Here is a 12,785-nt window from a genome sequence, read left to right as displayed (position 1 = left end):
GAACTGATGCTTAGCCCTCTCTACATCAGTGGTTCCCAAACTTTCATGCACATCAGGATCACCTGGAGGGCTTATTATAGCACAGATTGCTGGGCTTTGGCCTCAAATTTCTCATTCAGTTGGTCTGGGGTGAGGCCTGAGAATTTGCATTTCTAAGACCTGGGACCAGCTGTTGCTGGTCCAGGAAACGACTGCCCTGGATAACTATTGGTCTTGCTCTTTCCAGGAAGCAGAAATTGGCTTTCTGTTGTGCCTGTGGTTTCCTACGCTGTGTGACTTTGCTATTACCCAGAAATCTTGATGCTGCAATCCAACCCCATATCCCTAGCTAGACCACTTAGGGCTTATCCTTGCTGTCAGCTTTTATCCCACGCCAGTTCTGCTTCAGTCCTTACTCAACACCAAACCCACCCTCAATAATTCTTGGCCTGTCCTGGAACAGAGGCTGGCATTAATTATGAGAAGAATTATATAAGGTTGTATCCTTTTCCTTCTTTTTACTTTATGTTCTTTCTCTGCCCAATTTCATATGGTCACTCCCATGTTTCAACTGTCACCTTAAGACGATGATTTTTCAACCATACGTCTATAGCTCTGACCTCTCTCCTGAGCTGCAGACCAGCACACCTCGACTGCCCATTGGACATCTCTACCTTGATGGGACATAGGTATCTGAAACTCACTGTTATAAGTTGAACTGAGTTCCCTAAAAAGATATGTTGAAGTCCTAACCTCCAGTATGTGTAAACATGACCTTATTTGGAAATAGGGTCATTATAGATATAATTAGTTCAGATGAGGTCATACTGGAGTAGGTTGGGCCCTCAATCCAATTGTCTGGTGTCCTTATAAGAGGAGAAGAGACATAGACACACAGGAAGAAGACAACTTTGTGATAATGGAAGTGAATATTGGAGTGATGAGGTTACAAGACCAGGTATGCCAAGGATTGCCAGCAAATGCCGAAAGCTAGAAGAATCAAGGAAGAGTTATCCCCAACAGGTGTCAGAGGGAGCACAGATCTGCTGACATTTGACTTCAGACTTCTAGTCTCCAGAACTATGAGATAATAAATTTCTGTTGTTTTTAAGCCACCTAATTTGTGGTACTTTGTTTCAGCAGCCCTAGGAAACGGATACACTCATCATGTCCAAAACTGAACTGAATGCCCCCTTTCCTCCCCAGTAACCCAAACTTGCTTCTTCTCCTAACTTCTTTTTTCAAATAATAGCATTACAGTCTACAGTCTTGCTCATCCAAATGAGAAAGTTGGATTCATTTTATACTCTTCTTCACCCTTAACATCCTATAAACCACCATGTTTTGTTAACTCTATCCCTTATCTGACCTTTCCTTTAACATCTTGGCCATTGCAACAACTTCCAAAAAAATTCTTTTTGTTTCCTTTACCTTTCTTGTATTTCCAATTAATATCTGCTATAATGATCTATCATATTAAAGTACTTATAATAATAATAGCTACCCTTTATTGAGAGTTTATATTACGTCTAGAAATGTACTAAGTTCTTTCACATGCATTGATCTTCACAACTTTAGCTGGTAACTACTGTTATTATCTTCATTTTATGGATCAAAAAATTGTTGCTCAAGTGCACGAAGCTATCAAATATCAGAGTTGGGGTTTGAAGTCTTACCCACTCTGCTAGTCTCCTTGTAGCCCATCATGGCACCTCCTTAAAATAGAAAGTACTGGAATGGCACTCAGGCCCCAAAGCTATGTCTCCAGCCTTGTTTCCCTATGCATTCCTCTACAACCCTCTGCTCCAGGCCACCCATCATTCCCTGGCTTTACTTTCCTGCCCTTATGGCTTTGGTCATGCAGTTCCCTCAATCTAAAAATCCAACAAATTTTAACCACCAAAAACCTTTCACATCAGACTTCCCTGGTGGTGCAGTGGTTAAGAATCTGCCTTCCAATGAAGGGAACATGGGTTTGAGCCCCAGTCTGGGAAGATCCCACATGCCACGGAGCAACTAAGCCCATGAGCCACAACTACTGAGCCTGCACTCTAGAGCTCGGGAGCCACAACTACTGAGCCCGTGCGCCACAACTACTGAAGTCCGTGCGCCTAGAGCCTGTGCTCCGCAGCAAGAGAAGCCACCTCAATGAGAAGCCCGCGCACTGCAACGAAGAGTAGCCCCCGCTCGCCCCAACTAGAGAAAGCCTGCGCGTAGCAATGAAGACCCAACACAGCCAAAAATAAAAATAAATAAAATATAAATTAAAAAAAATACCTTTCACATACCTCAGTGCCAAGCTTAAGTATGGCCTCTTTCACCAGTACCCCAAGTCAGAATGACCTGTTCCTTCCTCTATGTGGCCTACTTAGAATTTAGGCCATTCCACCCTGCTTTCTTGCTAGCCATTTATATGTTTATTTCCACATGGTCATGCTGGCCTCCTAATTCAAGGGCCGGCCATGCCATTTAATTTTTCCTTTATTTTCCTCCCATCTTTTCTAACAGTGCTTCAAAGATTTGAATTGCTAATAGTAGCAATAGTAATCATGGTAGGAATGTTAGCAAACCTTTGCTATCATTAACACTCAACAGTTTCAGTATTATTTGAAAACTAAAGTCATATTAAAAAACATCGCATCAATTTTTCTTTTCCACAACTGAAATTTCTTAATCTATTGACCTATTTTGATTTAATATGAGAACTTCCTTTGAAATACCTATTTCTATTCAATTTGATGTTTCATGTGATAGACTCATTTATCGTGTGGTAACATCAAAATCTGTCCATTATCCTTTAGAAATAAAATGTTTCCAAAGGAGGCCAGGGTTGGGGTCGGAGGGCGACCACTTTGTTTTCTACTGTCCAGAAGATATTCTCTTTGCTCCTTGATCTTGAAGCAGGTGTGCTTTGCTAGTGATTTTAGGTTATGTCCCGGCCAGTTCAGAGCTAACCTAGGACTCAATTACATTTCATGATAGGGAATCAGTATGTGCGTCTCACTGCCCTCACCATTTATGAAGCTTAAAACCAGCCCTCATTTATTTTGGAGTCTCAGAGAACTGGCATAAGATCAAATTCCACACTTCTGGGCAAGCAGAAGGAACCCCAAAGAAGAAAACAGAGAAGAAACTAACTGAGCTCCATGGGAAATCAAGCCAGGGTGGACATTCCGTCCAAGTGGCAGAATAACTTTCTGCTTAAATGAAAAACTATTTAGAAGTCAGTCACGTGCGAATGATGAACCAAAGTGGTTATAAATGGAGGTGCTTTGATAAGGAACTGAAGAAAATTTAATAAGGACTTAAGAACACTTAATTAGCATGGAAGAAAATGATTAGGAAATAATTAAAAGGAAAACAATATATTCTACAAAGCAGAGAAATGTGATGAAAAATAAAGTGATCACTCTTCCCCCTTGGGCTTTTTAATTTTTTTCCAAGCTGGAAAAATATTCCTGTTTCTGCCCATATTTTGAAATATCTAGAACATTGAATTTATTGATGGAAAGTGTACTTACCATCTAATCAGAGAAATCCTAAAGGGAAAAGAGTGCTCTACACATCAGAGGTGCCCTAGAGACTCAGCTGTTCATAACTCTGCATGAACAGGGGGGAAAGTGCTATATTCCCATTAAACAGCCACACAGTTGGTTCAAGAATGAACAAAAAGCAACATTTCTTCATTAGTGTCATTGCAGGAAGCTGATGCCCTGAAAGCTGGAGGCCATCAAATGGGATATTGCAACAATAAAACAGAATGAAAAAATGAAATGCTCCATTCTCTTGTCAACCTCATATGTTTGTCTCTTTCTTTTTAATATACTTGGCACTACCCTGGTAAGCTAATGCATATTTGCAGTTTCGTTTTGTGCTTGGTAATTGTGCTATGGGCACTTATTCGTTTGACAGACTTTGCTTTAAATGAAGGAAACTGGCAGGTTGGACGAAAAACTCCAATGTTGCCAAATCACCAATTAAGGAAACTGCCGGAGGGAAAACTGGTCCTGAGACTGGTATCTGTAAAAATGATACAGTGATGCTGCACTTCAAAAGACATTTCGAAGAGACACTTAATGAAGGACATAACAGAGGGGATTATAGGCTGGCTAACGTATATGACTGCCAAATTTAGACCGTGAGGAGAGATACAGCGGGGTACACTCATTTTTTACAAACATCTGGACATCGAAACAACAAATATATCAAATTGTGATGCAGTTGACAGGTAGGCTGATTCTCCCTCCGTAACTGGAGGGAGTCAGCCTCATGATCAATTCTGTTCAAAACCCCCTGTGAAGAGATGTCACCTTGGGAGGCAGTAGACATGAGAATGAAGAGGCCATAGTCCTGGCCCTCCTTCTTGGATCTCATAATCTAGCAAAGGAATAGGCAGACGCACGGGCTAGCTGGACGTAGCTCCAAAGGCTGAAGCAGAACATTCCTCTGCTTTTCCCACTGAGTCACCTGCCAGGATCAGGATGACCGTTCTTCCTCCAGTCTCCCTCACTGTTCTTCCCTACAGCAGCCTCGATTTTGTTCGATTCCTCCAACTTCCCCCAATACCCAGCTCCACCTGGAGAGGCAGCATCAAATCCCGCATGTCTTGGAATTGCTGAAGAGGCTTTTATTCATTCCTTCCTTCACATTCTTAAATAAATACACCTTTCCTCTCTTGCTAATATGGTTGCTTCTTATGGATTAATTTCAATGAACTATTATGACCCACATCCTTGTCTCTTCACTCTATTTTACCAAAGACCCTCTCCCAAGAAAGTGTGAAGGAGAAAAAGATGTGGGAAGAAAGCCCCATCTTGCCCCAGATAACAGGCACCAAAATCATGGTATGAACACAGTCCTGTGAAATGACTGAGAACCTGGAGGTGGCATCATGGGAGACTTCATGGAAGAGGTGATGCTTGTTGAGTGGGATACTTGTGCTCAACACTGTGCTATATACAGTCAAGTTACCTAATGTAAGCTATGGCTGCTGTCCTGAAAACGTTCTGAATCTAGCCAAGGAGATAAGATAAACATGCATGAAATAAAAAAGACAAGACAACCTATAGTTACATGTGCGATACAAATGCATTGACATTTTTGGAACTGAAATTTATTTTCCTGTTTCTGTGCTACATAGGCCTGGGACTAGACAAAAGAAACTTAGCTACTTGTTCCAGGAGAGACTTGTTTCTGGAAGTTAGTACTGAACGACTAAAATAGCTCACTTGGTGGATGGACTTAGAGACTGTCATACAGAGTGAAGTAAGTCAGAAAAACAAATACCGTATGCTAACACATATATATGGAATCTAAAAAAAAAAATTGGTTCTGAAGAACCTAGGGGCAGGACAGGAATAAAGACGCAGACATAGAGAATGGACTTGAGGAGATGGGGAGAGGGAAGGGTAAGCTGGGACGAAGTGAGAGAGTGGCATGGGCATATATACACTACCAAATGTAAAATAGATAGCTAGCGGGAAGCAGCCACATAGCACAGGGAGATCAGCTGGGTGCCTTGTGACCACCTAGAGGGGTGGGATAGGGAGGGTGGGAGGGAGACGCAAGAGGGAGGAGATATGGGGATATATGTATAGGTATAGCTGATTCACTTTGTTATACAGCAGAACTAACATACCACTGTAAAGCAATTATATTCCAATAAAGATGTTTAAAAATAAATTAACTAACTAACTAAATAAATAAAATAGCTCACTTGTCAAGATTAACAGCTTGCCTGTTGATACTCTAAGACCCTTGACTTGTGGGGTCATCAGTCCAAAGCTCTCATGTCATTAACTCTGCTCAATCCAAACTAATTCTCTGCCTTGCAAGACCTGCCTTAAATCATCCAGCCCTGGCCCTGAAACACTAAAAATATCCTTCCCCAATTTCCCCCCTCTGAGATACGACTAAGACACTCAAGGTGGTACTCTCCTTTATTGCAGTGAGTTCAATAAACTTAGCTTTGCTTGATCGGAAGTTTTTTCCAGTCATTTTTTGGGGGATTGACAGAACAATTTAATAATTTTCCATAAAGACAGGTGTCTGGGCTACCTGGTAATTTCTGTAGCCACACAAATTTGTGTATAAATACTTCCTTTATCTCAGTGTGTCTGAGGATGAGACCTAGAAATAAAGCAATAGCCTTGACTAAAACACTAATAAAGCATTGGATTGCAGGAAAGCATTCATCTCAGCGGTGGCCAGAGACTGGTGGGCGTGGTACTTTTGCTTCCTGGTGGCACTGAAGATGTGATGACCTGGAGCTGAGATTTGGATTACAGTTTTGGGTGAGGTTTAATGTGCTTATTTATTTATATTTTTAAATTTATGGTTGAGGTTTCCTCATTCCCTAGGCTCTAGTAGCCAAGGTTTCTCCTGGAAAAAAAAAAAGCTAAAGCCATGTCAATGTCTGGGAATCAGATACACACTGAATTGTCTGACAAACTAGGGATGGAAGGACTCTCTAAGGGATCCAACTTCCAGATAAAGGTAGGACACAGAATTCATTGTGAAGGCTTGCACACATACATAGCCCTTGGTTCTTGGACTTACCCAGGCCCTGTCATCCTAGGAGTGCTCGTACACTCTTCGAAGTGCTTGTAACTACAAGCCATCTTACTGGACTCAGCAACACCTTGGGGCCCAAGCAACTCTGCTGTGGTGAAACAGATGGAGGCGATGTTTCTCCAGCCCAGCTCTTGGCAGATCAGGGGGCTGGAGGCTCAGAGGACTGGGAGCAATGGGGGCTGAGCATCTTTACCTCAGCAGGGCAGAGGCCCACAGAGAGGGCGCATGTCAGAGCAAGAGAGGCTAGAGAGGCTGGCCCTAAAACATGAACACATGTAATACACCCCGCCCCGCCAACCCCAAGTCTTTCAGGAGGGCTTTGGGGCTGGGATCTGACAAAGAACCAGAATTACAGAGCTTCCCAGGTGGCGCAGTGGTTAAGAATCTGCCTGCCAATGCAGGGGACATGGGTTCGAGCCCTGGTCTGGGAAGATCCCACATGCCGCGGAGCAACTAAGCCCGTGAGCCACAACTACTGAGCCTGTGCTCTAGAGCCTGTGAGCCAAAACTACTGAGCCCTCACACCACAACTACTGAAGCCCGCACGCCTAGAGCCCATGCTCCACAACAAGAGAAGCCACCACAATGAGAAGCCCGTGCATCGCAATGAAGAGTAGCCCCCGCTCGCCACAACTAGAGAAAGCCTGCGCGCAGCAACAAAGACCCAACACAGCCAAAAACAAATAAATAAATAAATTTATTAAAAAACCCACCAGAATTACTTTTATGAGTCATCAAAGCCAAGAATTACAAGATTTATGTAGCTTTTTGGGGCAGCGTTGATTTCAAATGATCTGTCCCACTGTCCTGGGAGGACGGTAGGGATAAAGAAAAGAACTGAGGAGCCCAAAACTACAAATGCTATTGCTCCAGTGCTGCCCTTAACCAGTTGTGTGCCTTTGAGGAAGTTCATCTCTCTCAATCTGTTTCCTCATCTGTAGAAAAAGGAACTATACCGATCTTATGGAAGGATGACACAGCCTTCTGTCTTTCATTTCTCCCTTTTTTCCAGAGTAATGGAAGTGTAGCAAGGCACAAGGTTGAGCGGATAGTTGACCTTTCACCACCTTCTGTGCAGATGTGACTACGTTCTCTCTAGTAACGTGTGACAGGAGTGACGTGTCCCATTCCCAGGCACCATGGTGCCTTGAGACCAGACCAGGCGAGGTCGTATGCTTTCCCCTTTCCATTGGCTGCATCCCAAATAAGGTGCCCACTCAAAACTGGACAAAGAAACAAGATGGAGGGGACCCAGGGCCCAGAATAATTGCAGGAAGGCAAGCAACCTGCTGAGCTAGTCTGTTTATGTGAGGAAGAAACAGGTGTCTTGCTTGAGCTATTGCATTTTGGGGATCCCTAAAGTTTAACCTTATCCAAGTTGTGTAGATCTCACAGAACTGTCAAAAGCCAAAGAAAATAGAGGATGTGACATCCCCTTGTGAACTCAAGTGATTAACAAACAGATTACGGTGGCCACATAATTGAATGAGCCATCAACGGAAGCAAGAATTCTGAAAAACTGAAAGTACTCCAAACTCAGAAAAACTGCCAAAATGGATTATCCAGTCTAATCTTCCTACACGGAGCAAATTAAACAAGGGTAACAGACACAATGTTGCTGCCGGGGTGCTGCATATCGATCCTGTCTTCCTGTTAACACCAAATCTCTCTTTGGGGAGTCTTGGAGGTAGTGGCCACAAAGCCTGAGGGGCCACATCCCCTCTTTCTGCTTCTGCGCATACCCAGCCTTGTATGAGGATGGCCGGAGTTCACGTCCATCACTCTGCAAAGTGGCCGCAGCAAACCAGACCTCACCTGGGCCTGCCCTTTACTGCCAAGAACCTGGGCTGATGCCCCGGGCAGTTGTCAGCTCTCCACACCTGAGCTTAGTCACAGACACAATTTAAGCAATTAAACAATATCTATCTTGAGACTCTACCAGTTCCCTTCATTACAGCCCTTCACGAACCCTCCCAGCATCCCTGAGAAAGTGGAAAGCAGGTGCAGCTTTCCTAACATGACAGCAAGCAGATGTTTGAGGACGGAATGAGCCAACCCACAGGGGGACCTACGGGAACAAAACAGAACTTGCACAGCTGCCCCGGGCAACTGCATCTGACCAAGGCCGCTGGGCTCACTGTCTACCTAAAAAGAGTGACTTTTCTGCCCCCTCTTGGGCCAAGGTACTTGGCACTTCAACTGTCAGAGATTAAAGACTCATTTCTTTGTATTTCCTAGGAATTCTCTTTTTGGAATATGCAACAAGCCCTGGGGGAGGGGCCCCAAGTGTTTCATTATCACCTGAGCTGATGAATCACAATGGAGGCTTTGAGCCCTTGGGGGAGGGGCACACAGAACTCCCAGCTACAAATGACCGAAATGGGAGTGGAACCCACTTCTCTCCCACCCTAAAGCCCAGGCAGGCTCTTGCCATCTTACCACACTTGGTCCCCAGAGCTGAGGAGGACACAAGTCAAGAACATTAATTGGGTCCAATTTCTGAAACCCCCTTTGTTAACTGCAACTTAACCTCCCGAGAAACAAGAGTTTTGCTTCAGGGGCTTCTCTGTCTTATTTTCCCTGTTTCATTGTCTCTTCGTCAGGTCTTCCTGTTTGTCACTGAGCTGTACAAATGACAGACTCTTTTCCAGTAGCCCCAGCAATGTGAAAGAGCTAAAGAGAAAAAAGAATGCAGACCTCTGAATGCAGTAAAAGACCAGCATGCTTCTGATCTGGGCACTGCACCTTTGTTGCACCCTCTAAAAAACTTCACCTTTGATTCACATGCCATCTACCTACTGATGAATTTATACCAAACAAGGCACAGTCTGAATGCTTTAGACTGGTTTTGGAAGCAGAAATCTTTTTCTTTCCCTCCAACTTTCAATTTGACACACTCATGTTGGTTTCTGATCTTTCTTTAAATTCTCCCCCTGCTGTAGGCCTTGATTCTCCTAAAGACCAATTTCTCCTCCTAGCCTATGATCACTCGACCTTTCTTTGAGGCAAATGTTATTTACTTCTTTAGAGGGGAAAGGAAGATCTAAAAGCCTATTTCTAACTCATACTTTCACCTTATTCTGTATCAAGATAGAAACTTCCTTAGCAAAAGACCACACTAATCAGACAGGCTCCTGCCTTGACTTTAGGTAGGTGCCTTGAAGGAGAAATTCTGGGAAAGAAGAACCTGAAACAAGATCCATAGTAGATAGACCTGGATCCGGAGCCCAGCTTGGCTACTCACTAGCTGTGACAGCATGGGCTAATTACTTCATGATTCAGTTTCCTGCTCTGTAAAATGGAGATAAAACCCCTTTTCTCAGGGGCTTGGTGTCATAATTAAAAGATATAACACATGTTAAGTGTCCAGCACTCAATAATTATTAATTTCCCTCATTTTCCAACATCCTGTAGGTAAAGGATTTGGAGGGAGTAGTACCATTCAGACAAACAACACTGTGGTTTCTTGAATTATGGTCCAGGACTGCTTCCATTATAAAATATAAAGCGGCATTACAGGCAATTCCCCGGCGGTCCAGTGGTTAGGACTCCACGCTTTCACTGCTGAGGGCCTGCGTTCGATCCCTGTTGGGGAACTAAGATCCCACAAGCAGTGTGGCGTGGAAAAAAAAAAAAAGGTGGCATTACAGAAGAGATCACACTCTCTCGCACTTTCCCCTTCAGCACTTGGCTTCATGCAGTGAGATGTTGTAGTCTCAGTGGGATCTGATCACATGAAAACAACATAGTGATAACAGGAGAATAGATTCAAAGCATAGATGAGGTAGACTTGGTATTGACCGAAGGTGGTAGAGAGAGAAGGTGTCAAAGATGACTCTCAGGTTTCTGATATGAGCAGTGGATTAGACTGTGGTGGTAACCTGCCTCGAAGATGACCCTATTGATCCTTGTCTCCTGGTATTCACACCCTTGTGTAGTACCCTTCCACACAGTCTTGGCTAGCATGGGTGACCAATAGAATACTGAGAACCTGATGGTGTTTGCCTTATGAGGCTAAGTCATGATGGATATAACAGCTTTCTCCTTGCTCTCTTTTGGATCACCTTGCTCTGGAGGAAGCCAGCCTCTCTATGGAGCCCAGAGAAAGGCCTGTGTGGTGAGGAACTGATGTCTCCCACCAACAGACAGCATCAACTTGCCAGTCATATGAGTGAGCCATCTTGGAAGGGGATCTTCCATCCCCATTCAAGCCCTCAGATGACTGCTTCCCTGGCCAACATCTTGACTGCAAATTCATGAGAGACTTTGAGCCAGAATCACCCAGCTAAGCTAACCCCAAATCCTTGACCCATTGCAACTGTGAGATCATCAGTGTTTATTGTTGTTTTAAGCCATTAGATTTTGCGGTAATCCTTTTCAAAGCAGTAGATAACTAATTCAACATTAGTGCCCAGTTGGGGTTTTTTGAAGGAAGGGTGGTAAGTTTGGTTTGGGCATGTTTTGTTTAAGATGCCATCTAAGTGGAGGTATTGAGTAAACAATTATACGTAAATGTCTGAAACTCAGAAGAGAGCTGGGCTGGAGATTTAAATTTGGGAGTCCTTAGCATAGGGATGGTATTTGAAACCAAGAAAGAGTGTGAAGAAGACAAGAGAACAAGAAAGGCTTCTGGGAGGAAGTGATAGCTGAACTAAATGTTGGTATGGGACTAGGAGTTAGTCTGGAAAAGGAGCTGAGGATGTGAACTGAACTGGGCAGGGGGAGGAGGGAGGAATTCCAGGGACTTCAGGAATTTAGGGTGTAAATAAACTACTTGTGGAAACTGGTATCTGTTTGAATTGAGGCCATGTGTATTTCTAAGTATCTCCTGAGTGAATGATAAAGTTCTCAGTCCATACAGGCACCCCCTCCAAAGGCCATTCCTGGTATAGTATTAAAGGATAAATGAAATTGAAACATAAATATAAATAAAATATGTGCGGTTAATAAAAGACACACATGCAACAAAGGAGTCTGCTTTGCAGAGGGAAAAATTAGAATTATCAATAACAAAGGAATTGGTAATGTATTCTGTACCTCCTCAAGCCCTTTTTCACAAGCCCAGTGGTTTGAGAAATAGGTAGTCTACCCAGCCAACTCGTTCATTTCTATGTGTCCTGGTTGCTACACTGAGTCTACATTAAAATAAAGTTTTGACATTTATATATGGAATGATATATAAAAAGTGGCATAGAAAATATCTAGAAAGATTTTAGATATGGGTTAGATTATAAGACTCAAGTAAGAAGTACAGAAGTAATAATCAGAAAAAAATGTATAGATATTTACAGGTACTCTATACAATTAGATTAGCCCCAATGACAAGGGTCTATGTACACAATCCCTGTGTTCAGTAGAAAAGAGGGACATGTTTTCTTCTCTGGCCATAAACATGTGAGAAAGGATTAACTCAGCTACCTGACTTTTGAAATTTAATGGATGTATTTATGGAAGAATATTAGAGGTGACTGGTCTTGCTTCAAAAACGCTAAATTTCCTGAACCTGGACTATGTTTTCTAAAATTCAAGATGCATTTAGCAAAGCAAGGAAAAATAAATTCAGGCTGCTAGCTTGGCAGCTGGTCTGGATACAGTATTTTGCTCTGTTTACTCTGTCAGGAAGCCAGTTACATTTGATTAAATTCTGAAATTAGAATGCATGCATTCTGGAAGATACCAAGCAGTTTCATGCTTTTACCCGTATGGAAAATGTGATTAAGGAAATGAACTCAATGGCTGTAGAATCCGAAGAGATCAATGCAACAGCTGTATTCAACTAGGCTCAATGGGCTAGACCTTTACTTTATTAAAATGGATGGCGTTAGCATAGAAACTGTGTCCACATCACATAACTACTGTATTGCTCTGAACTCAGGCCGAGAAAGGAGCCAAGTGGAACTGCCATCCAATATTATGGCAGCAGTGCAAAATGCAGAGCCACTCTCACACCACGAAGCTAAAATTAAGCCAAAAGGAGAGATAATTAAAGAATTTATATGCATAGTCTTCCCACATCAACATACTGGATTATTTTCAAAATTGCTGGTATGCCCTAATTTGGCAAGTTTTACAGAATTCCCCCACAACAATCTGAAAATTCTTTGTGCTATGGCAAGATCTTTTGCTTTGCCCGAAAGGAAGTAGGCTATGAATAATAATTTATGTGTGAAATACTGTCAGAGGTCAGATATAACCAGATAATCCAGGCAAAAAAATACCTCGTTGTGTTCATT

This window comes from Eschrichtius robustus, chromosome 11 (genome assembly GCF_028021215.1).
Source record: "Eschrichtius robustus isolate mEscRob2 chromosome 11, mEscRob2.pri, whole genome shotgun sequence".
Lineage (NCBI taxonomy): Eukaryota > Metazoa > Chordata > Mammalia > Artiodactyla > Eschrichtiidae > Eschrichtius > Eschrichtius robustus.
This window is presented reverse-complemented; position numbering follows the sequence as displayed.